This window comes from Adiantum capillus-veneris, chromosome 9, assembly GCF_014529385.1.
Source record: "Adiantum capillus-veneris isolate H3 chromosome 9, ASM1452938v2, whole genome shotgun sequence".
Classification (NCBI taxonomy): domain Eukaryota; kingdom Viridiplantae; phylum Streptophyta; class Polypodiopsida; order Polypodiales; family Pteridaceae; genus Adiantum; species Adiantum capillus-veneris.
The window spans coordinates 98,586,651-98,612,137 of NC_140939.1; the positions used below are offsets into that span (position 1 = coordinate 98,586,651).

At 42.7% G+C, this 25,487-nt stretch overlaps 1 pseudogene; it reads left to right on the forward strand.

The window, feature by feature from the left end:
- The first annotated feature begins 21,824 nt into the window (after positions 1–21,824).
- On the forward strand, positions 21,825–22,924 carry LOC147450875 (uncharacterized; annotated as a pseudogene).
- The last annotated feature ends 2,563 nt before the right edge of the window (positions 22,925–25,487 follow it).

Sequence of the window (25,487 nt, forward strand, 5' to 3'; positions counted from 1 at the left end):
GCATGGCATAGATGTCTTGCCATGCACTAAATCGGTGAGTAAACCACCTTATCGTATGAGTGCTAAAGAAGCCAAGAAGGTTTGAGAGTCAGTTGGCTGACTATTTCGCTCATGGTTTCATTAGACCTAGCACTTCGCCTTGGGCATCACCAATTCTATTGGTAAAAAGAAAGATGGTACTATGCGCATGTGTGTATATTATTGCAAATTAAATGCCATAACCATCAAGAAAAAGTATCCTTTGCCTCGAGTGGATGAGTTGTTTGATCAACTCCATGGGGCAAGACACTATACAAAGATAGATCTTCGTTCAGGATACTACAAGGTGCGTATCCTTTTGCAAGATATCTCCAAAACTACCTTTAGAACATGGTTCGGGCATTTTGAATTTTTGGTTATGCCTTTTGATCTAACCAATTCTCCAGCTACATTTATGACACTCATGGATAGCGTTTTACATCCCTATCTTGGAAAATTTGTTGTGGTTTTCCTTGATGACATTCTCATTTACAGTAAGACTGAAGATGAACACATAGAACACTTACGATTAGTATTTGAACAATTATGAGCTCACGCGCTATATGCTAAGCAAAGCAAGTGCGATTTCTTTAAAACAGAGATACATTACCTCGATCATGTGATATCTTATTCTGGCATCAAAATGGACACTGACAAGGTCGCTACCATTCTTTGATGGCCACACGGTTGAGGAGCTTCAAATATTTTTAGGCATGGCTGGATTTTATCGATAGTATATCTGTGATTATGCTAAAATTGTTTTTCCTATCACGGATTAACTTAAAGAAAAAGGTAATACCTTTTCTTGGGAAGAAGCCCAAAAATGCAGTTTTGAACAGCTCAAGGTAGCTATAGCCACTGCTTCCATCCTCGCAATCATTGACCCACTTAAGCCGTTTGTGGTAGAGACTGATGCTAGTGATAAAGCAATTGGTACAGTACTTCTCCACAAGGGAAGACCTATATATAGCCTTTGAAAGTAAAAAGTTAGATAGAGCTCAACAAAATTATTCTATCTATGAGAGAGAGCTCTATGCCATAATACACGCTTTACAAAAGTGGAGACACTATTTATATGGTGCCAAGTTTGAAGTATTTTTTGACCATGAGAGTATCAAATGGTTTACTACTCAAATGTAATTGAAGGGCCGTAAAGCTAGATGGGCAGAAATGCTTCAAGATTATGATTGTAAGCTACGATATCGCAAGGGGCGATATAATGTAGTAGCGGATGCACTAAGTCGGATGTCTCATATTAATTCACTTGTTTTCATGAAAATAAAGAGGGTATTTTTGGAGTTATTATGTGGCAAGTGTGCACATGATCAATCATATAATAAAGTGTGGAGTGCAGTTTTAAAAAGGGACCCCTCACACTCACATGTCTCTGCACGAGCAGATAAAAAATCCAACACAAAGAGCTCCACCCCTACTCAGAAAGAGCTTAAGTGATGGAAGAATTTTTCCATTGATGATGGCTACTTACTCCACAAGGATAGAGTATGTGTACCAAAGGACTTAGACACTAAGTTCCAAATCTTATTTGAGTGTCACGATAGTCCAAGTGCTGGTCATCCACGTATTTGTAAGACGTATGCCTTAGTTCGACGACAATTTTATTGGCCGGGATTACATCATGATGTTCAAGAGTATGTACTAAACTGACAACAATGCCAAGTTAATAAGGCAGAGCACCTCAAGGTAGGTGGCCTTTTACATCCTTTAGAGATTCCATGAGGTGAGTGACAGAGTATCTCTATGGATTTTGTAGTAGGACTACCTACTACAAATTGTGGCCATGATGCCGTATGGGTAATTGTAGACCGTCTCACAAAGATGGGTCAATTCATTCCCACTAAGACTAAAGACACTGAAATTAGCATGTCTATTTGTAGAGCATATATATAAACTATACGGTCTTCGAGCTAGTATCATTAGTGAAAGAGATCGAAAGTTATATAATCAATTCTGGAGAGTTGTGTTTCAAAAGGTGGAAACTAAACTTAATCTAAGTACGACTGATCATCCAGAAACAGATGGTCAAACCAAAAAAGTTAATCAAGTGCTAGAGGATATGCTATGAGCGTATGTTAGCAAGAAGCAAACCAATTGGGAAGACTACTTACCTATATTGGAATTTTCTTATAATAGTTCAAAGCATGTGACTATAGGGTTTAGTCCATTTATGCTTTTATATGAATTTTAACCTAGATCACCCGTTTCGGTGGGGTTGGCTAAGGAGAAGATACAACAAGCAAAGGATTTTCTCCAAGACCATTTTGACATGCTTCGAGTTGCTCGATAGAATTTTAAGCAAGCTCAAGGTCGATATAAGAAGTACGCAGATGAGCATCGTCGTCTTGCTACTTTTGAAGAAGGAGACAAGGTTTTCCTCAAAGTTCTGGAGCATTCAAAAAGTCTGAAGACGGGAAAAGTTGCTAAAATTTTACCCCGCTATTGTGGACCGTTTACCATTCTCAAACGTATAGGTCAAGTGGCCTGTAAGTTAGCTCTTCCAGAGTACTCATGAGTTCATCCTGTTTTTCATGTTAGCCATTTACGAAAACAACTAGGACAGAATGATAATTTCATTGACACATGTGTGTTCGTTGACCTTATCGAGCCGCCAAGCATCCCTCATGAGCCCGAAATTTTTTTGGATTCTCATGAGCTTCACACCAGACATCATGTTAGACGACAAGTGTTGGTAAAAAGGCTAGATAGACCTAAAGAAGGTTCTACATGGGAGAATGTCTCCGCACTTAAGAAACATTTTCCTACGTTCCTTTTAGAGGACAAAAACAATTCTCCAAGGGGGGGTAATGTAAGGACATGTGTCCTACGGGAAAGGCCACTGGCACGGTCGGACAGTGTGTGCGCTATGGGGAGGCTATAAGATAGCATGGTTGGATGGAGACTAGCACACGCATTACCACCACCCTTTCACTTGGGGAGCACCGACGATGCCGTCGGTGCCCCACTTTGGAGTTTGATCACATGGATAGTTTGGGTCAAAGAATGCCGATGATAGTGCTCCTTCACATGCAAAGTGGGGGTCCCAAATAGAAAAGTTCAACTAAAATAGAAGGGGCTATGCGCACGCCCTAAAGGGCCACTTTTTTTTTCCTTGGAGGGGAGCTCATTTTTGACCAAAGAGTTGGAGCTCAGAGAGGAGCACTTGATAGAGTTCTTTTGACGAGCTCGAGAGGAGTTGTTGAAGGAGGAGGAACTTGGGGCCAACCAAGGCACCAACAGGAGAGTTTTTTGGGGCGCTCTCAGCGAGGAGAGCCACACGGAGGCAAAAACAAGGATTGCAAAAAAAAAAAAAAAGGTCGTCGATGTTGCACTGACAGAGCCACGTTGTAGCAGAGTTTCATGGTGTGTGTAGAAGGTGTTTTTCATCATAATTGGAGAAAATCATACCAGGATTTTGGGCCATCTCTTCCCCCTTCCCCCCCTTCTTGTATTTGCTCTACTCCAAGTGCCTGGTGCTAGTGTGTGAGATGTGTGTGCCTCCTCAGGACTCTGTGTGTGAGAGAGAAAGAGAGAGTGGTGTGTGCTTTTTGAAGACTATAAATGGACAAGATTTGTGTGGTGTGTTGTCAGTTGTTTGTGGGAAGCCTGTGTGCGTTTAGTCGTGCACAAACTGTGGTTTTCTTGTGGTTTGTATCTAGGTTTGAAGGTGAACTCTAGTGGATTGGGGTGCAATGTATATCTTGTGCTATAGAGAGGCATATTGTTTGTGTTCCAAGTGTGTTCCCCTTTTCCCTATCCAACATTGGTAGGGGCGTCCATAATTTTTAGTGATTATTTAGCTGTCTATTACAATATGCCCAATGTCTATACCAATGCTCGATATACCGATGCAAATACTGAGACTTGTTTTGATGACTATATTGATGTTTGTAAATTTTAAAACCCGTTTATTTGCATTGTTATAAATGCCATTTTTTTTGCGACATGTTGTAGAGTTAGGTCCTGAATTCAATACATGTTAGATAGATACTTGATGTCTGTTGGAATTGTTCCTATGGTGTTAATTTTTTTTAATGTATATCTTTATTTTACTTTAAACATTAGGTTATATGATGCATATGTGTACTATGGATGGTAGACCAGGAATACATTTTTACCCATTCCATTTTGCATCCCATATTAGGATCAACCCCACTATTAGTACAAAGATCCATTTTCAATAGCGCATGGTGTTCTTGTTTGGTGCACAAAATCTTGCGGAGATTCTAGTATCTCCACAACCTATTATTTTGACTCTTATTTTTTATGTGCATGTTTTCATTTTGTTCTAAGGATTGCATCCTTGCAAAACGTCTGTGTGTTTGTTTCTTACAAAACAAAGAGTGATTTGTATCCAAGATTCCCATAGCTCTAGTCAAACCATTCGTTTGATTGGGCTTCAAGAAGATATCTTGTTTGAGATTTTGAGAAGGCGTCCTCACTTAACATGGGTGTAGATTGAAGACAACAAGTTGCTTATCAATGGCTACTACCTGACTGTCTTCAACGAGCACAAATATTTATTTTTTATACAACTTGTTTATACTTTGGGAGTTGTTGAAAGAATGTTTTTCACTTGGGATGTTATCACTAGTTGGGACCAAGAAAATGAAATGCTAGAGATTTTCATTGATCTCTGAAGCTTTGAGTAATTCCAATCCTTTCTAGAGGTAATCAATAGGGTTACCTTCTATTTTGACCAAACATCTCATGACTTCATTGAAGCTTGGTTAGGCTTAATTCTTCCTTGCTTCACCATTTTCTAGTGATTGGCTATGACTCTCTTGTTTTCTATGCTTGTTGTAGTTGCCTTGTAAATGGAGGGTCAACGACATATGCCATGATATCCTGAAGATTGTGTCAAAAACCATTATGATAGAACTTGTATTCAATGTGTGTTTTGATTATATACAATTCTTCATAGTAGCAATTATACATAATTTATCGATCTCAATTGTTATGCTCAAAACCTTCATCTTCATTATCAAATATATTTCTAATGGTGCTAGGGGTATCTTGGTGGGCTTGCTTGAATTTATACTCATTTTCCATGCCAAACATATAATATATTCCTTGTGGAATATCTCGTGAACAAATTGCACGTCAACTACTATTTTGCATTAAACGAATTAAACACACGAGGTGATAATAATGACCACATGTCAATGTATAGAATCCACTCTATCCATCAAAATTCTTGTAGCAAAATGGACACTAGAAAGATGAAGATGTATCTGATTGTGATGTTGGAACCAACTCTTGATGCAGGACAAGGTGACTAATGTGTGTCCCTTATACATGAAGAGGATTCACTCACTGTGTCAAATTTTGAACATCCTAGCTTAAGCAATTAATACTTTTCTCCATTTGGACCTGGGATGCTTGGGGTGTTTCGGTTGCTATAGATAGCCCTGTTATTTTTTCATCTTTTTTTTCCAGTTGTGTCACTAAAATATCTTTATCCTTTTTTATTCGTATATTGGCCCCTTCTTACTTGTTGGGTAGTATTCTCTAGTACCTGCAACCTGTCAAAAAATGCTCGATAGCTGTGAGCTTACAGTCGTCCTGTTAGTTCTGGCTTTTAATCGACAAAATTTTAACTAGGTTTTTCAATAACACACAATTCCACACACAACATCAACAATTTAGGTTCCATTTCAATTTTGAAAGAACCACCACGGTACTGAGGATTAGTTCTTTGTGTGGTGAAATAGTGCTTCTGTTATGACTCAGAGGAACATGGACCGTGATCCATGTTGTCAAGCCAATTGGACTTTTCTTGATACCATCAGGTTCAACATGATTAGGAGGTCTTATGGTATCAAAATTTTTAAAAATGAACCTCTAGATTGGAAGCTATGTCAATTCTGTCACTTTGCCATAGTTCCTACTAGTTTTGGGCTTTTGGTATAGTTTTTTGCATCCACATTCAATTTTGAAAGGACCACTAGACTCTCTGTGATGCCATCTAGCTATGGTGCAACTTTTGTATCAATCTGTGTCAGGGGCCTTAGTGCTAGAATGTACTTAAACTTGACCCGCAACTAGTCCTTGGCCTACTGATACTCGCTATATGGTTTTTGAATGTTTGGGGTTATGTTAGGTCAGCTAGAAGTCATTTTTAGGGTCTGTGCCAGTGGTTTCCTCCTTGATCTGATTTTTGCCCCTTTTGCCCTCTTTTTGAACTTTTCAGATGAGGGTCCCTTGGGGGAAAGTGCTTCAAATGTTATCACTTTTCTACTTGCCCAATATCAGCTAAAAATTCCAAAAAGGTACATGGATCGGGATCCATGTTTGGCAAGATTTTGGATTGATACTTTCTGAGTGATGCTATTTTCCAAATATTTTTGGATTTGATCAACTTTTTCCAAGTCAAAGGCAAAATTTTGTGTCTAGTTTGCGGTTTCTTGCAAATAACTCCTTTTTTGGTATTTTGATCAATTTTTTTCACTTTTTGTCTATGGCTCTTTTTGGAAAAATTGTTCTCTTAGTAATCAGGGATGTACTTGTCAAATTTCATTGTCAGATGTCTACCTGGTACATGGATCGCGATCCATGTTGGGAAGCATCTGGTCATGATTTTTGGTTCTATTGGTTCTCTGCTTCTAGTTGATCCCAATTCTCTTCCCATTTTTGAATTTGGATAAGTAAAAGTTCAATTTTTTCTTATTTTCCTCAATTTCCAAGGTTTTGCTATGCTCAACCCAATTTCTTGACTTAAGTGATCTTTGAGCACTCTATTTCTGACCAAACTCAAGGTTCTGGTACCTGAAAGCCTATTCTAAGAAAATGAACCAGTTTTAGCCCATTTTGCCAGAAAGGTACATGGATCACGATCCATGTTTGGCAAGCAAATTGGAAATTTTCTGCACAGTCTATTTTTAGCAAGTGTTTCTATCCCCTTTCTGAAGGTTTTGCTGGGTTTGGTTCAGTTTTGAAGCTCTGACCATCAATTTTTCACACTTTTCAGAGTTATGGTCTTTAACACCAAAATACGGTTTTTGGCAGTTTTTTCCTCGATCCTTTTGGCCCCAAATGATAGTGTAATTTGTTACCTAACCTACTTAGATAAATTGAAATAAATCCGCAAATATAAATGAATTTAATAGTACAAAAACGACAATGAAGTGTGTGGTGGAACAGTCCTTTCCAAGCATGGAAAAATCAAAGAACGAAATACTCTCTTGTACTTCGCTCACAGCTTTCTTTGCTCATAAGGAGTAGCACTGGCTAGTCTCGGACTCTAGTCTCTACTCCTAAGCACTAAACCTATGTCTAGCTGCTTCATTGTCTATGTGTAAGCGGAATGGGTGTCAAAAGCTTTGGAATGGTTTTTTTTTTTCGTACACTGAGTCATTCACCACCTAAGGATCGGTTTCCCCGACAACAGCGCCAATGTCAGCGGGTCGCCGCGACGGACGTCTACAACATAGCTTTTTGTACTAACATAATGCCAATATGCAAGGAAGCGAATCGAGATGGGGCATGGAGCTACTCATACTACAACAAAGGCAATTCAACCACTTCCTAGTCAAAAAATCAGTATGCGTCCAATCTCACCGCTCTAGGTCATCACGCCTTTTCGGCATTCAAACGAATTCAGAATGCAACAAAACTTAAGGAGAAGTATTACAACACCTAGGAGCACAATCCTACCAAGTTCTGCAACCATCTGGGAAGGTACATAAATCACGATCCATTTTAAAAAAATGTACAATAGAACTTTACGGAAAGGTCCCCCTTAAGCATAAAAACACTTATCCATGATCAAAACATCAAGAAACAACCATTTTAACCTTCAAATCAATGCATTTAGCTCACAAGCAATGCGTCGCGAACCACATCAGAATTGAAGATGGTTATACTTAAATTGTAGAACAAGAGACAAGGAACACAATGTGCTATTTGCAAATGAATTCTGATTATAGAACTATACGAAAGGTCTCCCTTAAGCATAGAAACACTTATCCATGATCAAAACATCAAAAAACAACCATTTTAACCTTCAAATCAATACATTTATCTCACAAGCAATGCATCGCAAACCACATCAGAATTGAGAATGGTTATACTTAAATTGTAGAACAAGAGACAAGGAACACAATGTGCTACTCGAAAATGAATTCTGATTACCGATCCAAGCGAAAAGGGGATTACAATTTGTAGCAACAAGAAGCTTCTCACAATGCACGTTCAAAAACTCTCCTTAGCTAATGATATCCCTCTAGTTTAAAACTAAGGGTTTTGACTTAAAGGTTAAGGAAACTTTCCCACGGCCATTCGGCAACTTACAAGGGTGTAGACTCAGAGAGGCTGAGAGGGTGTGTCAAGATATATTACAGTTACAAATCATCAATAGCTGAATTACACAGCTTCTTTCCAAAAATTGAGCGAGTGTTGTAGGGTTTGGTGTACATTCGCCTGTCATGTGTCAGATCACCATATCCATCAAACAAAGGGTATGTGTGTGTATGTGTTATTGGACAAATTAAGAGGGAAACAAGATAACCAATCTACTACCACTACGCGAGACAGGGAGAGGTTGATGAGATTAAGAAGAAGAAGAAAGATTTTAACATTGGGTTTAGCTATTGTACAGATCCCTCAAAGAAAGAAGAAGGAGATAATTTGTGCAAAGGTTAATGATGACTAATTGTTTCTGGTACAGTGCAACCCTTAATCAAATGAGGAGGCTCATGCAAAGCATCATGATGTTATGAACCGCCAATTTTGTAATGAATCATTAGAGCACAATTGTAATCATTATTCACACGCAAATGACTTATAATTTCTTGCAAAAAAGTATGAGCACAAAGGTTTTTTCAAGTCCGACTCAATGCGCACGATTTTTTTTCGCCTGATGAAGAGCTCATCCAAAAAATATTGAGAGAACTCTCTTTCTAAATTCCCTTAGTTGATGATGAGGTAATATCTACCTCTACTTCTGCGCTAGTTTTTGGGTGCTTCTTGATGTTTTCAATCACTATTCAAGAAAGATTACCAAACCTAATTAGGCCTTTGAGTGCATCACTCAATATAGTTCTTCATGTGGCACTAAGAAGGTGTACTTAGTGGGCCGTCCAACCATTCCATAACATTGTGCCAACTATGGTGCCACATATAGTGTTGGCTATAGTGTCGCTTATCTTCTCTTGGCAACTTGCGGGTTAACAATATATCTCTCTCTCTCTCTCTCTCTCTCTCTCTCTCTCTCTCTCTCTCTCTCTCTCTCTCTCTCTCTCTCTCTCTCTCTCTCTCTCTCTCTCTCTCTCTCTCTTCTCCTGATGCATAATGGTTACTAACAGACTTGAGTCTTTGTTTATGCATGAATGCTCGAGATGGAGTCTAATTCCGATACATCTTTCATTTAGGTAAGAGAATACAAAGGTAAATCACTTAGAAACAGTAAGTGGGTCTAGACTGTGGATATTGAAAGAGGAGATAAAGGTGCACAACTATTGCTCTTTCTTCATTTTTGTGAAGAAATGTGTCTAAATCCATTCTTCATCAGGTTCATAAAGAAACTCAACCAATTGAGAGGAGAAAGAGGAGTCGTAGACACTTTATAGTAAATTTTCATAAAATATCGTTGCTAGATTCTTTTAAACATTTGCATGACAGCATTTCTGAATGTTTTTCAGAATGGATTTTCTGGACCCCCCCCCCCCCCCCCCCACCACATTTGAAAACATGACGGATTCTTAAAACAAAACACACACACACACACACACACACACACACACACACACACACACACACACACACACACACATTCTAGCTTATGTAGGGGCATAGCATGTAAATCTTCTATATATACTAAGGGGAAGTGGAATATCTTGAGAATCAAATCAAGAAGCTTGCGTTTGACAACGCATTTTCATAGGTAAATTGTGTCAAATCCATTGTAGAAATATACTTTGTAGTTCCATTTACTTGCTCTCTGCTTACTTCCGCTCTGTTCACTTGGGGTATGTAAGGATTCCAACCTTCTTCACCATTTGGAAATAGCAACACATATAATAGAGGCATGTATGACCTATGGCAATTTGAGATTCGTTTTAGACCACCACCCAAAAGATTCAACACAATATCACGATGGCCAATGTTGCTCTCTTCAACCTGACCAGGCATGATTGCAACAACTTCCACACTTTTTGGAGCAACATATTGCCAGCCATTTGTGCGCTTCTCAGTAATGACCATCCTAATCTCCGGAATATTGGAAGTTTGGACCATTGTAGCAAACCCCCTAAAAGCTTGAACATACGGATTTACTCGATGCATCATCGATTGCAAGCTTTCCAAACATATGGTTTGAGTTTAGAAACATGACTCATCCTGTTTTGCAACTCATTCTCAGTGTCAAAAAAATACAACTGAGCAAAGCGAGGGATTTGACCTGATCGCTCTTCTGGCATCAATGGACCAATGTTATGATAAATAGATCCATGCACCTTGAAGGTATAGATTCCTTTTCTCTGGAAGAGAGATTCATCTATATGAGCTCCCAAAGAAGCAAATGCCAACACACTATTGTATGCTCTGATATGTTTCAAGAATTTTCTACTTCTAGTATTACCCCCGTGCATCAATTCCCTTAATTCTAAAGGAGGCTCACTTAATGGCGGCAAAGAAACATTTCCTGAGTTGCAACAACTCTTCCCCACAAATGTGCGAATGGTCTTTGCTTCCGTTTTCCAAGCTAAAGCACCACAAAAGGAACATGCAAAATCCAAGTTTCCTATGTTGTGAAGAATACACTTTTCATGAGAAATAGATAACATAGAGATATGCATCAAGGAAGTGGTCTCAGAATATAAGTAGGTGATAGATAGACAAAGTGTCTCAACTTTGGAGTAATCTCCCTCTCTGGAGACAATTACAGGCTCCTCAAGAACATCTCCATTATTGGCTTCCAAATTGTCTTCCACTTCAATCCCTACATAACTTTGTGAGAGAATTGACTCGTTATCTACATCCAATGCAATCCTTCCCTCAGGAAATTCATTGCATCGATTCACGTTTATCAAATGCTGGAAATCTTCCCAGCGAGGCACATCAATCTCACCCAGAGAACGTTGAACTCTATCTCGCACTACTGCACGTCGCGTAGCTCGAGAGGCTTGACATATCCTACTGCGTCTTGCATGTCGAGGAGACAACACCTTTGGACCAATAGCCATCTGTACAAAAAATAACTCTTATAAGTACTCACAAGTATATACAGGTTAGTATCTAGATAATTAAGAAGAGAGTATGGAGAAGAAAGGATTTCCCAACTATGTCTATCTTTCTTTGAGAGAGTCAGTGAGAGGAGTCTTGCCAACCCACATGGTAAATGTCTATATACTTCTATATATGTCTCTCTATATCTCATCTAACTACTACTAAGGATATAGTTGTGGGAGCGAATCCATTCGATTAGCCCACCGACGATTGTCGGTTAAGTTTCAGCCGGCAATTTTCCCCATTGGTTACAACGTGCCAGTCTGCACGTCAACCGGATTCTCGCCCGCCCGAGGTCCCCTGACCCTTGAGGAGTCACCACGTTAACCCATTATTGACCATTGGAAACCTTTGCTCAATCAAGACGGATTCAAAGGTGCATCCAAATCAGCCCCAAAGTGCTTCATTATGAAGAGTTACCATGGTGACAGGTCCCCATTTGAGTTGGTAGAGTTGCATTGAGGCTTGGGTTTTTGTGTACATTCCGTTTACGCAATTAAAAGCAAATACCACATCATCAATGGTGTGCATGTGATTACATTAGGAGAGACACTCTCGCTTTGCATCTGCCAAAAATAGCCCAGAGCTTCTTGACCCTACCCAAATTGGGCATATCTGGCAATCAATGCATTCAAAGAGACAGCATCCTATATAGGAAGCTCTCTCCCCCTTTTTGTGCTTTATGAAGTGCTTCACATTTGTCATACCTAGAAAGAAGTCAGACATTGCACACACCTAGAATACTTTGTGTGTGTGTGTGTGTGTGTGTGTGTGTGTGTGTGTGTGTGTGTGTGTGTGTGTGTGTGTGTGTGAGAGAGAGAGAGAGAGAGAGAGAGAGAGAGAGAGAGAGAGAGAGAGGGGGGGGGGGGGGGGGAGAGAGAGGGAGAGAGAGATTCACTGCTACATAACTTGAGAGAGAGAGAGAGAGAGAGAGAGAGAGAGAGAGGAGAGATTCACTGCAACATAACTTGAGAGAGAGAGAGAGAGAGTTTCATTGCAACATAACTTGAGAGAAAGAGAGAAACACAGAGAGAGAGAGAGAGAGAGAGAGAGAGAGGGTGGGGGGGCGGGGAACGGGAGGTGTGACCCAAAAGACACAGTGGCAACAAAAATACTACAATTATGGAGATCCTCTGAGAATGTAGTATCCAAAGAAGACAACCAAGAGTTGTGAGCAAATTGGTATCCACTACATACATAAGCCTCCCCCAAAATGTAGTCTATATCCCCAAAGCCACCAAAATATAGATCCGCTAAGTCTGTAATGAGAAAGAAGTGAGTATTACTATCGATTACATAATTCACTTCTTGCAAGGGTTGGCATGCTTTGAACTGGATGGAACATCTCCAACGGCATTAATCCCCTTCTAGGGCCAATGGGTCGTTACCAATGCATGGAGCTTGTTTGAGATAGATCTAACTTCGGAGACACCTGTTGTATGTTGTACTGCTACGGCGGTCAATTTGTTGCTAGTACTTTGTAATTCAGGCACAATGCTTTTGAAATCAATGCTATCATTGTCAAGAACGGACCTCTCCAAGAGACTCATGATTTTTGCCTGGTTGCTTTCTATGCGAGAAAGTTGTCCTTGCATTGAGCTCTGTTGCTGCAAAATACCATTAATCTGTAGCTGCATCTGCTCCTCTAGACGATGAAGATAAAGCCATTGCTCATATTGTGAATGGCTCAACCAGTGAATGCTCTCTCTATAGGAAACCTGTGATGCCTCCGCTCTGTCACATGAGGCTTGAATTTTGGAGCATACTGTGTGGATGATACCTAGTCCATCTACAATTTGCTGCTTTGCAGGTCCATCGCCACCTCGGGAAACACGCTTGGCATTTCGTAAATTGTTTCTTGGGTCTCTCTCTGGGGTAGAAAATATCACCTCCGAAGAATCTCCTCCAGAGGTAAGCACGTGCTCCATCTCTGTAAGAAAGAATAAGATATATATTTAGCACCGTGCTATACATGTTTTTCTCTCTATCTATTTCTATCTCTATTTTTCCCCTATATCCACCTCTCTATACCTCCCTCTCTATGGCGCAAGGTGGCCATAGAGAGAGCAATAGCCAAAGCATGTGTGTAGGATGTCGCCTCTTGGAGTGCACTGATTGTGGGATATGCCTAACTTGGTTAGGGCCAAGAGAGCGGCTGCCCCATCCCTCTCTCTCTCTCTCTTTCTCTTTCTTCTCTCTCTCTCTCTCTCATGTGTAGGCATATCCCACAATGAGTGCACTCCAAGTCTCAATCTCACAGACTCAATCTCACGTGGAGAGGACAGGTATCAAATGAAACAGCTTGAAATGTTATATTAAACGTCTTCAAAGGGCCAAGGTCTATGAGACCTATTTTTTGTAACTGTTGGTAGACTTTGGAAAACCAAGCACCAAATGGAGGGGATTCCAACCTAAACTTTTAGCGTTTCAAAAAGTGTAGCTCACACCACCAAGAGGTCTTTCAGGGTGATATCCGTTGCCATATCGCTGTTGCAGTAGCCGGGAGGATGAAGGAAGGCTACAATGGCGAGCCTGCGTGAGAGTCGATGGTCAACACCATGCCATGCTGAGAGCTGTGAGGGGCGGGTGCGGGGGAGCCCGCGTGCGCTACTGCAGTAGCCGGATCAGATGGCGATGAGCCCACAAAAATGATGATGGCGATGAGAAGCGATGACAGCCCGCGTGCGCTGCTACAGTAGCCCGGAGGAGGATGGCGTGCGCTCCTGCAGTAGCCGGGAGGATGAAGGAAGGCTGCAATGGCGAGCCTACGTGAGAGTCAATGGTCAACACTGCGCCATGCTGAGAGCTGTGAGGGGCGGGTGCCGGGGCATGAGGTTCTGTGGTCACCGCTGCATGCCGAATACCCTCGGGCATCTGAAGCGACACCCTCGCTTCGCATCAGCCGAAAAAAACCCAAAGCTTCTTCGCATATGTGGGTTGAGCCTGCAACTTTAAAACCTGTCTTCTTCTTCTCCTACTTCTCTCTATAGTTCTACAACATCTGTGACGTAGCACTCATACATGTACCCATCATTGTATGTGCGAGAGTAGCACCCAACATCGAGATGGAGTTCTGTCTGATGTTTTGAAGAGAAGTAGGAGGAAAACCTCTTTGGGTTACTGAAGGGGCATTCAGTCGGCGGCTACCGCAACAGAGAATATACGTATGTCTGCATGCGATAAAGGAGGATAGTGGCAACACTAATACATGTGGCAAGGCATTCGAGAACACAGTGTGGGCCGTGATGGGGGACTTCGTGGGAATCCACAAATACTGGCTGCAATCAGTGGTTCAAAGCTCCCATCCAATGGATGGCCAACTCCAAAAATTAGGCTGTGTGGAAAAGGCCACCATGACCTCCACAGCAACACCCTACCCCTTCATATCCAAGAAGCTTCTAGAAATGGACCAGCTCCATCATCGCTACTCCTACACCATCCTTAATACCACCCTCCCACGCTTCTCTTATGGACTACCAAGCACCCTCACGCTCTTTCCCATCCCCAACCCTTGAGATCCTCAAGATGGACCCAACACCCTCCTCCATTGAAGCTTCACCTATAACCCCACTTCATCCATCTCCCGAGAGAATGCTCTCTCTACCATCTTCTCCTTGTGTATCTAGCTTAGAACTCAGCTCTCCTTGATTGTTGACGATTGTGAGTAGCCAAGGATGTTGAAGAGGGGAAAGAGGAAAATCTCTTTAGGGTTCTTTGGTGGTCATTTAGCCGGCGGCTACCACAATAGAGAATATACGTACGCCTATGGGCTATAGAGGAGGGTAGTGGCAACGCTAATACATATGGCAAGGCATTCGAGTGGAATATCAAGGGCATTGACACGCAGTAGGTGTGGGCCGTGACTGGCAACTTAATGGGCGCCAGCAAATATTGGCTTAGTGCATTCCAAGAGACGACATCCTAGGTAGGAATCTTCGAAGGGCCAAGGTCTATAAATGACCCCTCTTAAAATAGCTCAAAGCTTCCTGACCCTGCTATTGGACATCAATGCACCCTTGCGAGAGGCGATCGCATAAAAAAACAACACACACCTACTTCTCTCTCTCTCTCTCTCTCTCTCTCTCTCTCTCTCTCTCTCTCTCTCTCTCTCTCTCTCTCTCTCTCTCTCCTTGACATCTCGGACAGGAAGCTCCTCAAGCACTTTTTGTGCTAATTCCCAAAATACCCCTTAAATTTCAAAATCCCCGAAAGTACCCTTGTATCTATTTTCTAGATCCGTTTTTAGGTCTATACATGACCCCTCTTAAAATAGCTCACAGCTTCCTGACCCTGCTATTGGACATCAATGCACCCTTGCGAGGGGCGATCGCATCAAAAAACAACACACACTTACTTCTGTCTCTCTCTCTCTCTCTCTCTCTCTCCCCTTGACATCTCGGACAGGAAGCTCCTCAAGCACTTTTTGTGCTAATTCCCAAAATACCCCTTAAATTTCAAAATCCCCGAAAGTACCCTTGTATCTATTTTCTAGATCCGTTTTTTAGTGCTTAGCAATTCATCTCCAAAGCCTACATAACCAACACAAATTCTAGTTTTTAGCATATTGTATCTTCTATACAAATATTTTTTTGCATCTATGGAATCACGTAAAATAATGAAGCAATTCATCTCCAAAGCCTACATAACCAACACAAATTCTAGTTTTAGCATATTGTATCTGTACAAATATTTTTTTGCATCTCTGGAATCATGTAAAATAATGAAGCCTACATACTCTTAAAGTAATTTGTCATTACTATCATTCCCAGGCGCAGGTCCGGGGGGGGGGGGCGTTTCATGCAAGGTGACCACGGCGGAAGCTCCTGCCGCGGCGCAAGGGGAGAGAGAGAGAGAGAGAGAGAGAGAGAGAGAGAGAGAGAGAGAGAGAGAGAGCTACTACCTGCAGGCTGTCGGTGGTGTAGTAGTCGCGAGAGGAAAAGCAGGCCAGGGAGCAATAGCAGCCGTAGTAGCTCCTGCGATTGGTGACCACGACGACATACCCTCTCAGGAGTAAGGTGACCACGGCCACGGCGGCAAGCCCTCTCAGGAGCAAGGTGACCACGGCGGCATCAACCCCTCTCTCTCTCTTTGCCGCCGTAGGACTCACAGACTAGCTGACAGGAGGTCGTGGCTCTCTCTCTCTCTTTTCCAGAGCCCTGAGCCTCTTCTCTCACTCCCTTGTTAGCAAACACTAATGCAGACGGGCTGATGGAAACACAGAGAGCCGGGTTGATGGCGAGACGGGATGATGGTGACTCAGAGAGCCGATGTGGCCCTCTCTCTCTAGAGTAGCGTATGAGCAGCGGCAGTGGGCAGCGGCAGACCACTCTCTATGAGGACCTCTCTCTCTCTCTCTCTTGACGTGAGGAAATCAGGAGCAGGACCTCCATTCTCTCTCTCTCTCTCTCTCTCTCTCTCTCTCTCTCTCTCTCTCTCTCTCTCTCTCTCTCTCTCTCTCTCTCTCTCTCTCTCTCTCCCGCATTGAACACCTCGCATCACCGGGCGCGCCAACTTGAGTAGGCAGCTGGCGATGATGGGGCTTTTTTTGAACGTCCCTGAGTCACCTAGAGTCGCCACGTGGCAAGGGGGGGGGGGGGGGGGGAATCCCCTCCCCTTTTATCTATTAGTATAGACTAGTGTGTGACCCGCGCGTTGCTGCGGTTAAGAAATCATGGCCATTGGGTCACACTTTAAGGTCTCTTGGAATAATGCTAGAGAAACTAGTGTGTGACCCACACACTGTTGCGGTTAAGAAAGCATGTCCATTGGGTCACACACATACACATAATTGTACGGGTGTGCGTGCGTGCGCACGCATGCGCATGCACACAATCGAGGAGGGTGTACTTTATTCCTTGTAATCACTTCAAGAAGATTGGAATTCCCAATCTCTTTCATATTAGATCTTGAGATCAAGACTCGTAGAGTAGACCTTTGATATATCTTTGGATTGCTCTTATGACAATAAAAATTCTTTTCTTCTCCCGCATCCCCCCCTCCCCTCTCTCTCTCTCTCTCTCTCTCTCTCTCACTCACACACACACACACACACACACACATTTTTGAGTTTAATAGTTGTTGGGTGGATCTTTGGGATCTCTCTCAATGAATAAGAAAAGGAAACTATAGTAACCTTTGAGTGTGGCGGATTGGTTATCAGAGCTCTCTCTTAAATACCAGGTCTTAAGTTCAAGACTTGTCAAATAGAGCTTTGAGATCTCTTGATGTGTTGCTATGACATCAAAACTTCTCTCTCTCTCTCTCTCTCTCTCTCTTCAAGTCTTGGCCAAATTGAAGTTTTTTGGAATTCATTTTTTGGGTGGGTTGGAATTCTCTCTCTCTCTCTCTCTCTCTCTCTCTCTCTCTCTCTCTCTCTCACACACACACACACACACACACACACACACACACACACACACACACACATACACACACACACATACAGGCTTTCAAGTTGTTGGTTACCTTTTCTATCTCCCTCCATCAATCTTTATCTCCCTATGGACAAATGTAGGCTCATAGGGAGATGCAATAATTTGTGTGTGTGTGTGAATGCACAAGTCAGGAGAGTGGATTGTAGTCCCTATAATCACTCCACAAAGATGAAAATTCTCTCTCTCTCTCTCTCTCTCTCTCTCTCTCTCTCTCTCTCTCTCTCTCTTGTTACCATATACATGTGGTAGTGATGTGTGTGAACACATTAGGACCGCCGGGGCATTTTTTCCCTCTTTAGGAGGTTTTTCCCCCCGTGCATTGTATATACGCCCATCACTCTAGGGCTATCTATCTTTCCATTGCACACTAAGTAACACACTCTCTATTGTGTGCCTTGAGCTTCCTTCGTCTTCTCCAAGCTGTGTGTGTCTCTCTGCAACTCTAATTCCAACAATTGGTATCAGAGCAGGTCACGTCCTACCGGGCTGAGTCGCCAGCTGCTCCAGCACACACCTGCTCACTTTCTCCGATTTCAGTGAGCTTTGGTGAGTGTTCGCAGGTCAACAAATACTTTGGGATAGATCGTAGAGCTCAGAATTTTGATTTGGGCTCATTTTGGCCTCCGTTTCCACTACAGGCAGTACTGCACAGGCTATATCGTCATTTTGTGCAGAATTTCTGCCAGTGCCGTTTTCTGCATAACAGGTGCCTTATAGTCTTCTACGGTTTGTGCTATATAGCACAGGTTGTTCCCGCTCCGTTTCTCCTATTTTCGGGCAGTTTTCACATCAGGTGCAACATTTACCATGGCTGACAACAACAACACAGATGTGTTCAAGATGTTTGCTGCTGAGGACATGTTGGATGGGGACAACTACCCTATGTGGGCTTATATGATGCAACATGTTCTTGTGTCAAAGGGCGTCTGGAACATTGTGCAGGGCATTGATGTACGTCCTGGTTCTGAGGATGTAGGCGATGTTGAGGATGTTGCAGGTATTGCTGCAAGGATTGCAGCTGTTAGAGTTGTTTTGCCTACGGCAGAATAAGCTCGTTGGGATGTTAAGGATGCGCAAGCTCATACATTGATTGCGTTGTCTGTGAAGCGCACCATTGTTCCTTACATCCGTTCAACAAAATCTGCAAAACAGGCTTGGGATATTCTAGCAGGTCTTTATGAAAGCCGCAATGAGGCTAAAATTGCTTTCCTGCGTAAAGAGCTGGGGTCGAAGATTATGCATGAGGAAGATGATATGGACACTTTCCTTGCTAGTGTCAAAGATATCAATGAGCAACTTATTTTTGCAGGTGAAGTTATTTCATACAGTTCCCTTGTGCAGACTGTTCTTGATGCCTTACCAGATTCTTACCAGACTTTCGCTAGTACTTGGAGACTTATGACCCAAGGAAATCCATAAGTTGTCAAGTTTGATGCATTATGCACATTGCTGTTGCAAGAGTCACTTTCCAAAAAAAATAAGACTAGATAGCGTTGTCGTGCAGCTCCGCTTCCATGATAAGAAAAAGAGCAGAGAAATGAAAGCTAAGCTTCTTTGAAGCCTACTTGATTAATGGTCAGTGATGAGGGCTTGTTAATAGGCCAAGTCTAATGATTAATGTATGCCAGATGCGGCTTTAAAGGGCCAATTGATGCCTTAATGATGCCAAAAATGAGTATGCTTGCAGTAACCACATATGAGAGATTATGATCAAGAACTGTAGTGCTTGAAGTGCTCTGCCGGCCTGTCTTTACGGCTCGTCGATTGGAGTCATGGTGAAGAAGTTATGGCACTTTGAAGTTTAAGTCGATTGCAGATTCATACCGGAATGGGCAACTACAGCTGATGTGACATAATTGAAATGAATGCACGGGCCTGACGTGCTCAATTCCTGGAGCCTGTCGGTCTTTTCAGATCGGTGATCGGGTTTACGGTCGCCAAGATATTCGACGATAAATATTCACCGGGGGCCGGTTCCGCACCACTCCGGTCAGCTGAGTCAATGAGCTACAGCTCGGATCTTGGAATGCAATGATTGCGGAGAAATGCCAACATGGTTGCAGCTTGCTGAAGAAAAATGAGCTACTAGGCAGTGCTTGGCCGATGTGTATACTAAATGCGGTGCCGTTATGAAATCACGCAAGGTTCCTGATGAGCTCTTTGTCCGAATGTCGTCACGTAGAGCATGTTGATTGTGGGATTTGTTCAAGTAATGCTGAGAAATCTTGTGGTTGGAAATGCTTTGCTGACATGCATACCAAGTGAGGCCGCCCAAAGGCAACCAAATTAAGGAATCCGACTGCCCAACCTCCAAATGGTGCCCAAGGGGCATGGCCGCCCAAAATTAAAAGGGAAGGGCCGTCCAAGGGCCGCCCACAAAAACCCATAGTGTATAAAAAGGGAAAAAAGAAAAAGCGTGGAGCATCAAGCCACGAGCAGCAGCGAAGACGGGCATGCGCAGGAGAAGAAGCGAACGCGCTGGGGTATGGGAGGCTCGGACGCCGCCGACCATGAAACGAAAAAGAATTAGCAGCCCATGGCGCTCGCATTCGGCACCACTCCCGCCGACTTTCATGCTACTCCACACTCCGCCTGCCACGTCATGGGTTCGCTTCCCATGCCATGTCATTAGCGCCGGCGCCACTGCTTAAGGGGCAAGCGAGCTATTAATAGGATGTTTTGTGCATAAAGGGTTATCAACGAGGAGGTGAGAGGAATCAAGTGGTGTAGCTCGAAGGCAAGAAGAAGAGGGGGAGGGAAGCAAGGGAGCCAAGGCGAGGTCTCTCTCTCTATCTCTCTCTCGACCTCGGCTAAAGAAGGCATAACAAGGGGAGGAGAACCAAGCCAAAGAGGACAAGGCAAATCTATTTCTCTCTCCCTCTCGAGCATGAACAAGAAGGGAGCCAAGGCGAGGTCTCTCTCTCTCTCTCTCTCTCTCTCTCTCTCTCTCTCTCTCTCGCGACCATAGCGGTATGAAGGGAATCATTTGCATGCGAAGAAAACGAGAAGAAAACAAGCAACGAGCAAGGAGATAACAAGCAGGAAACGAAGAAAAGGAGAGACTCTTTCTCTCTCTCTCTCTCTCTCTCTCTCTCATCGAGGATAAGATGAGAGACCGTGATTAAAAAGGCAAGGAGAAAACAAGGTTAAGCAAGGAAAAGGAGCATTGCAGAGCACTCTTGAAGGCAATTGAATCAGATAATTCAAAGATAGTATAAAGCGACAGGAGGACATTTCCACAACCGTCATCATATAGAGATTGAATTAACATTCTTTTAAGTCCGGTGTCGTTAACGGCCCGGTTAATTTTGTAAAGTGGGAGCCTAAAATCCTAGTTAGCAGATGATCCAAGTGACGGTGCTGTTAACAGCCCGCCTTGGTGTAAGGACTAAGTTGTACTCAAAGTAATATTCAATTAATTGATGATTGCGGTGATTGGTAGAGCTGTCATTGTCTCTTGTTCTCTCTCTTTCACACCTCCCACAGCCAAAGGCCCGGCGCTTGCCCAGCTCACGTAGCGAACACATATCCCCCGACATCTTTGGTGAACCCGACGCGAAACGAGCCGGGGTGGTAGGTGAAGATGGAGATGACAGAACAATTAAAGCAGTTTATTGAAGACTTCAGTGCCAATGGATTTGATAAAAATCTAGCAGTTGCAAATTTTCCCAAAATGATGGAATTGGTTCAGGGTATCTGCAGGAAGCAAAAGCCATGCAGATAAAAAAGCAGATTGATGATGCTGTAGAGCTAGCACTTGATGCTGTTCGAGAGCAGTATTACAATTTTCAGGGATACGATCTAGAAGGTTTTATTGCATGTTATGAAGCTGAGATGAAGAGCCGAAATGTTCCAGAAGATCGGATGATTGCAGCTTTTGAAAAGGCTGTAAACTCGGATTTTAAAAAGCAGGTTCAAGAACTGGCAGAAGAATATCCCACACGGTGGGAGAATTTTGCAGAGGAATTCATTTATGAAAACTCAAGGATTCTAGATCGGGAAATAAAAGAGATTACTGAACGAAGTAAGGTTGTCTTCAGTAAAGGTGAAGGGGATCAGATGCAGATCCTTAACTATGATGAATTCTGGGAGCATATTTCTGCAAGAAATAAAGCCAAAGAAAATGCTAAGCTAGAATCTGTTATTGATGCATGTCTTCTGGAAGACGATACATTATTGTATGCAGATGATGATTTCATAGTAGATACTGTTTATGCTCGATTGGGATTGTCTTCTTTATGCCAAAGCGGATATGAATCTATGGATGCTAAGCATGCAGTCATAACCTCTCAAAGTGACATAAATGAGGACGCAGGTTTCTCAGAGCGAGTACATGGTTTGCATACAAGCATAGTTGCTAGCAGTGATCAAGAAACATGTTTTTCAGAGTCAATATGTGATGTGGATGCCCATTTGGAGTGCTCTTTGGGTGTAGAACATGAAGAGAATGCTTGTGCAGCATTACATGCAAAATCAATTGCTTTGGATGATGCTATACAAGAGGGTTTCATGTCTATGGCTGCATTTCAGGACACTGGTGATGATGTAGATGTATTTGATGTTCAAACATATGTATTTGATGTGAACCAAGACAAAGATTATGATTATGGAGATGCATACTAAGAGGGGGTGATGGATGATGATCAGTCTATGACTGCTCTACAGGTTACAGGGTTTGCTATGATGATGCTATAGAAAAAGAAATTGATGCTATCTTTGTAATGCATGATGAGACTTGTGCTATCAAAGTGGAAAGATATTTGAATGGGAGTGTTAAGCTACCAGAACAATTTGTACCTATGTGTGAAACAAGCGATGAGGTTTCGTGTGATAATAATCACAAACTAGGTGGTTCCTCCAAGGAGGAAGATATGGAGCTTATGGATCTGCTTGATGATGCGCTAGAGGAATTTTGAGTTCCTTGTGACAAGAGTAGTGAAGAACATCCTGCAACATATGATGAAGAGCTTATGATGCGTTTAGATGAGGCTCTAGAGGAGTTTGTGCCTAATACAGAATCCAGCCATGCAACGTTTGTGGTATCAAATGAAGTGATGGAATTCAATGACTCACAAATGCAGATTGATATTTTGGAAACCATAGTAATTGAATTGATTTTGCCACTGGGTTCTGCTATGATGGGAATTTGGGACTTTTTGTTCCTATGCTATGGGAAAGTTTGTGGAGATGCAATATACATGAAATATGATCATCCACTACCTTATGACTAGGAGGTTATCATACTAGCTATGATTGCTGTCAATTACTTTATATGCCATATGATCTAGGCGGTTTGCATGAAGATTTGTGGGTAAATTTGTGTTTATGCTGTACTGTTTGGAAATTATTGTATTTTCCCTATGATCCTGGAGGATGGTGCAAATTTTTTAAAGGAATGCTCACAATGGGGCAAATGATTGAGTTCCCGTTTGATCCCGGGGGCTACTAAAGTGCCAATTGCATATTTGAAGAGTACCAGCTATCTGATGTAGCAGGTTGCATGGTACAAGATTTTGTTTTCGAGATTATGCCGAGTCAGAAGAGTTTTTGGTTATGCAGTCAATAAGATTACATGGCTGGCTTCCATCTGACTTCTTTGGATAATTGATGAAGTATCTTCACATCTATTGAGTTGGTTCTGCTAACAGAACTTGAGGTAAAGGACTTGACGGCCATTCCGTGTGCAAACAGAGTCAGGCATACTTGAGCTTGACAGGGTTCCTTAAGAGAGAGCTTAATGGTCAAGCCGTGTGCATCATTAACTGGAGCACTTGAGTCTGGCGGAGTTCACTAAACAGGTTATCCATAATTGAATGCTTTGAAGACACTGCAGATACAGTTCAGAGATTCTTGATGGACAGCTACCTTATGCTTAAGCTAGAACATTGATGATAGGGTATAAGCCTTATTTCATTTTTTTTTTGGGTAAGTTTCTAGTTACGTGAGCCTGATGATGGTAAGGAGCTTAAGGTACCTAAAGCAGATGCAGATTGAAGTGCTATTGACACAGACCGGAGACTGTGCAGGTTCAGAGGGGGTGGATGTCGTGCAGCTCCGCTTCCATGATAAGAAAAAGAGCAGAGAAATGCAAGCTAAGCTTCTTTGAAGCCTACTTAATTAATGGTCAGTGATGAGGGCTTGTTAACAGGCCAAGTCTAATGATTAATGTATGCCAGATGCGGCTTTAAAGGGCCAATTGATGCCTTAATGATGCCAAAAATGAGTATGCTTGTAGTGACCACATATGAGAGATTATGATCGAGAACTGTAGTGCTTGAAGTGCTCTGTCGGCATGTCTTTACGGCTCGTCGATTGGAGTCATGGTGAAGAAGTTATGGCCCGTTGGTCTTTTCAGATCGGTGATTGGGTTTATGGTCGCCAAGATATTGGCCGATAAATATTCACCGGGGGCCGGTGATGGGGGCTTTTCACAAGCCAAGCTCCCATACCCCTCTTCTCTCGTCCCCACCCCATGAAAACCCTCTCTTATGGAGGGAGTGATAAAAGGCATTGGAAAAAGTAAGAAAAAAATAAAGTATGATTATGAAAATATATAAGAAAGGTAAAATAGGCCACCTCATGCCTGCGGGGTAGCCCATCCCCACCTTGCCTCCTTTTTCGTCACTGTTGCCCCGCTGGGTGTCCCTTTTCCTCTCCTCCACTCAAAAGGTCAACCCCCTCTCTCTTCCCTTTGTCCTTTCTTCTTTCTCTCTCCCCTCAAGCTACCCCACCTCTCACCAATAATGCATTATAACTCACCAATAATGCACCCTAACTCACATGCAACTTACCCTATCTTCCAAAATAGTATACCCCACCCCCTCTTTCTCTCTCCTATCATATCCCATGACCCAAATACCCCCCTCTCTCTCTAAAGGGCGCCATGTCTCTTGTCTTGTAGCTAAATAACCTCCCCCACACTCACACACACTCAGTTTCACTGAAAAAGGTGCCCACAGACCCATCCCTACCCGGTGGTTACCTGATTTTTCTTGTGTTCACACACATCTGCACACAGATTCACCTCTGAGCACACTCCCCTCTCTCCCCTCTTGTAATTACTTTATTCTCCATGTCACCTCTCACTTTTTTTTCATCAACCCATCTCTCTCTCTTAGTCTCTCTCATGAGACTGCTGTTCTGGCACATATACACACAGCCAGACAAGTGGGGCCCACAGTCACATGGCCTATGTAGATAATGATTTCTTCATTTCTAAATTCTAGAATTTCTCCCCCCCCTCCTCCCCTATATAAAGAGGGGTCACCATCACACAAAAACACACAACATCACCAAAGAACACACTATGCACTGTGTGTGCCTAGTGCACACACACACACACACACACCCACACCATCACCATCACCATCACCATCACCGCAATCACCATGCTTGTCTTGAGCATGACCTCTACACCCTTGGCTATGGAAGATGAAGGGAAACTAAATGAAGGATGATGGCCATAATCCTCGTGTGAGTCTTCGCCATCAACTCCCACCTATCCGCCATGTGCTCTACCACTCTCTCCCTTCTCATTCCCCTACCCTATGCTCCCCATTTCATCGCCTAATTCTCTAATAAAGCTTGAGGTTTTGTGAGTTTGTTTTCTTGCAATGTTTTGCCCATGTGAGGTGTGCGGGATCGCCACCTATTCTTGTGTTTTGGAGTGAGCTTGTGTATGTGTGAAGGGTGTGCGGATTCGCCATCCTTTTGTGGTGCCTAAGTACTAAGCCGCTATACCCCCTCCCTCACTCTCTCTCTCCCTCCCTCACTCTCTCTCTCTCTCTCTCTCTC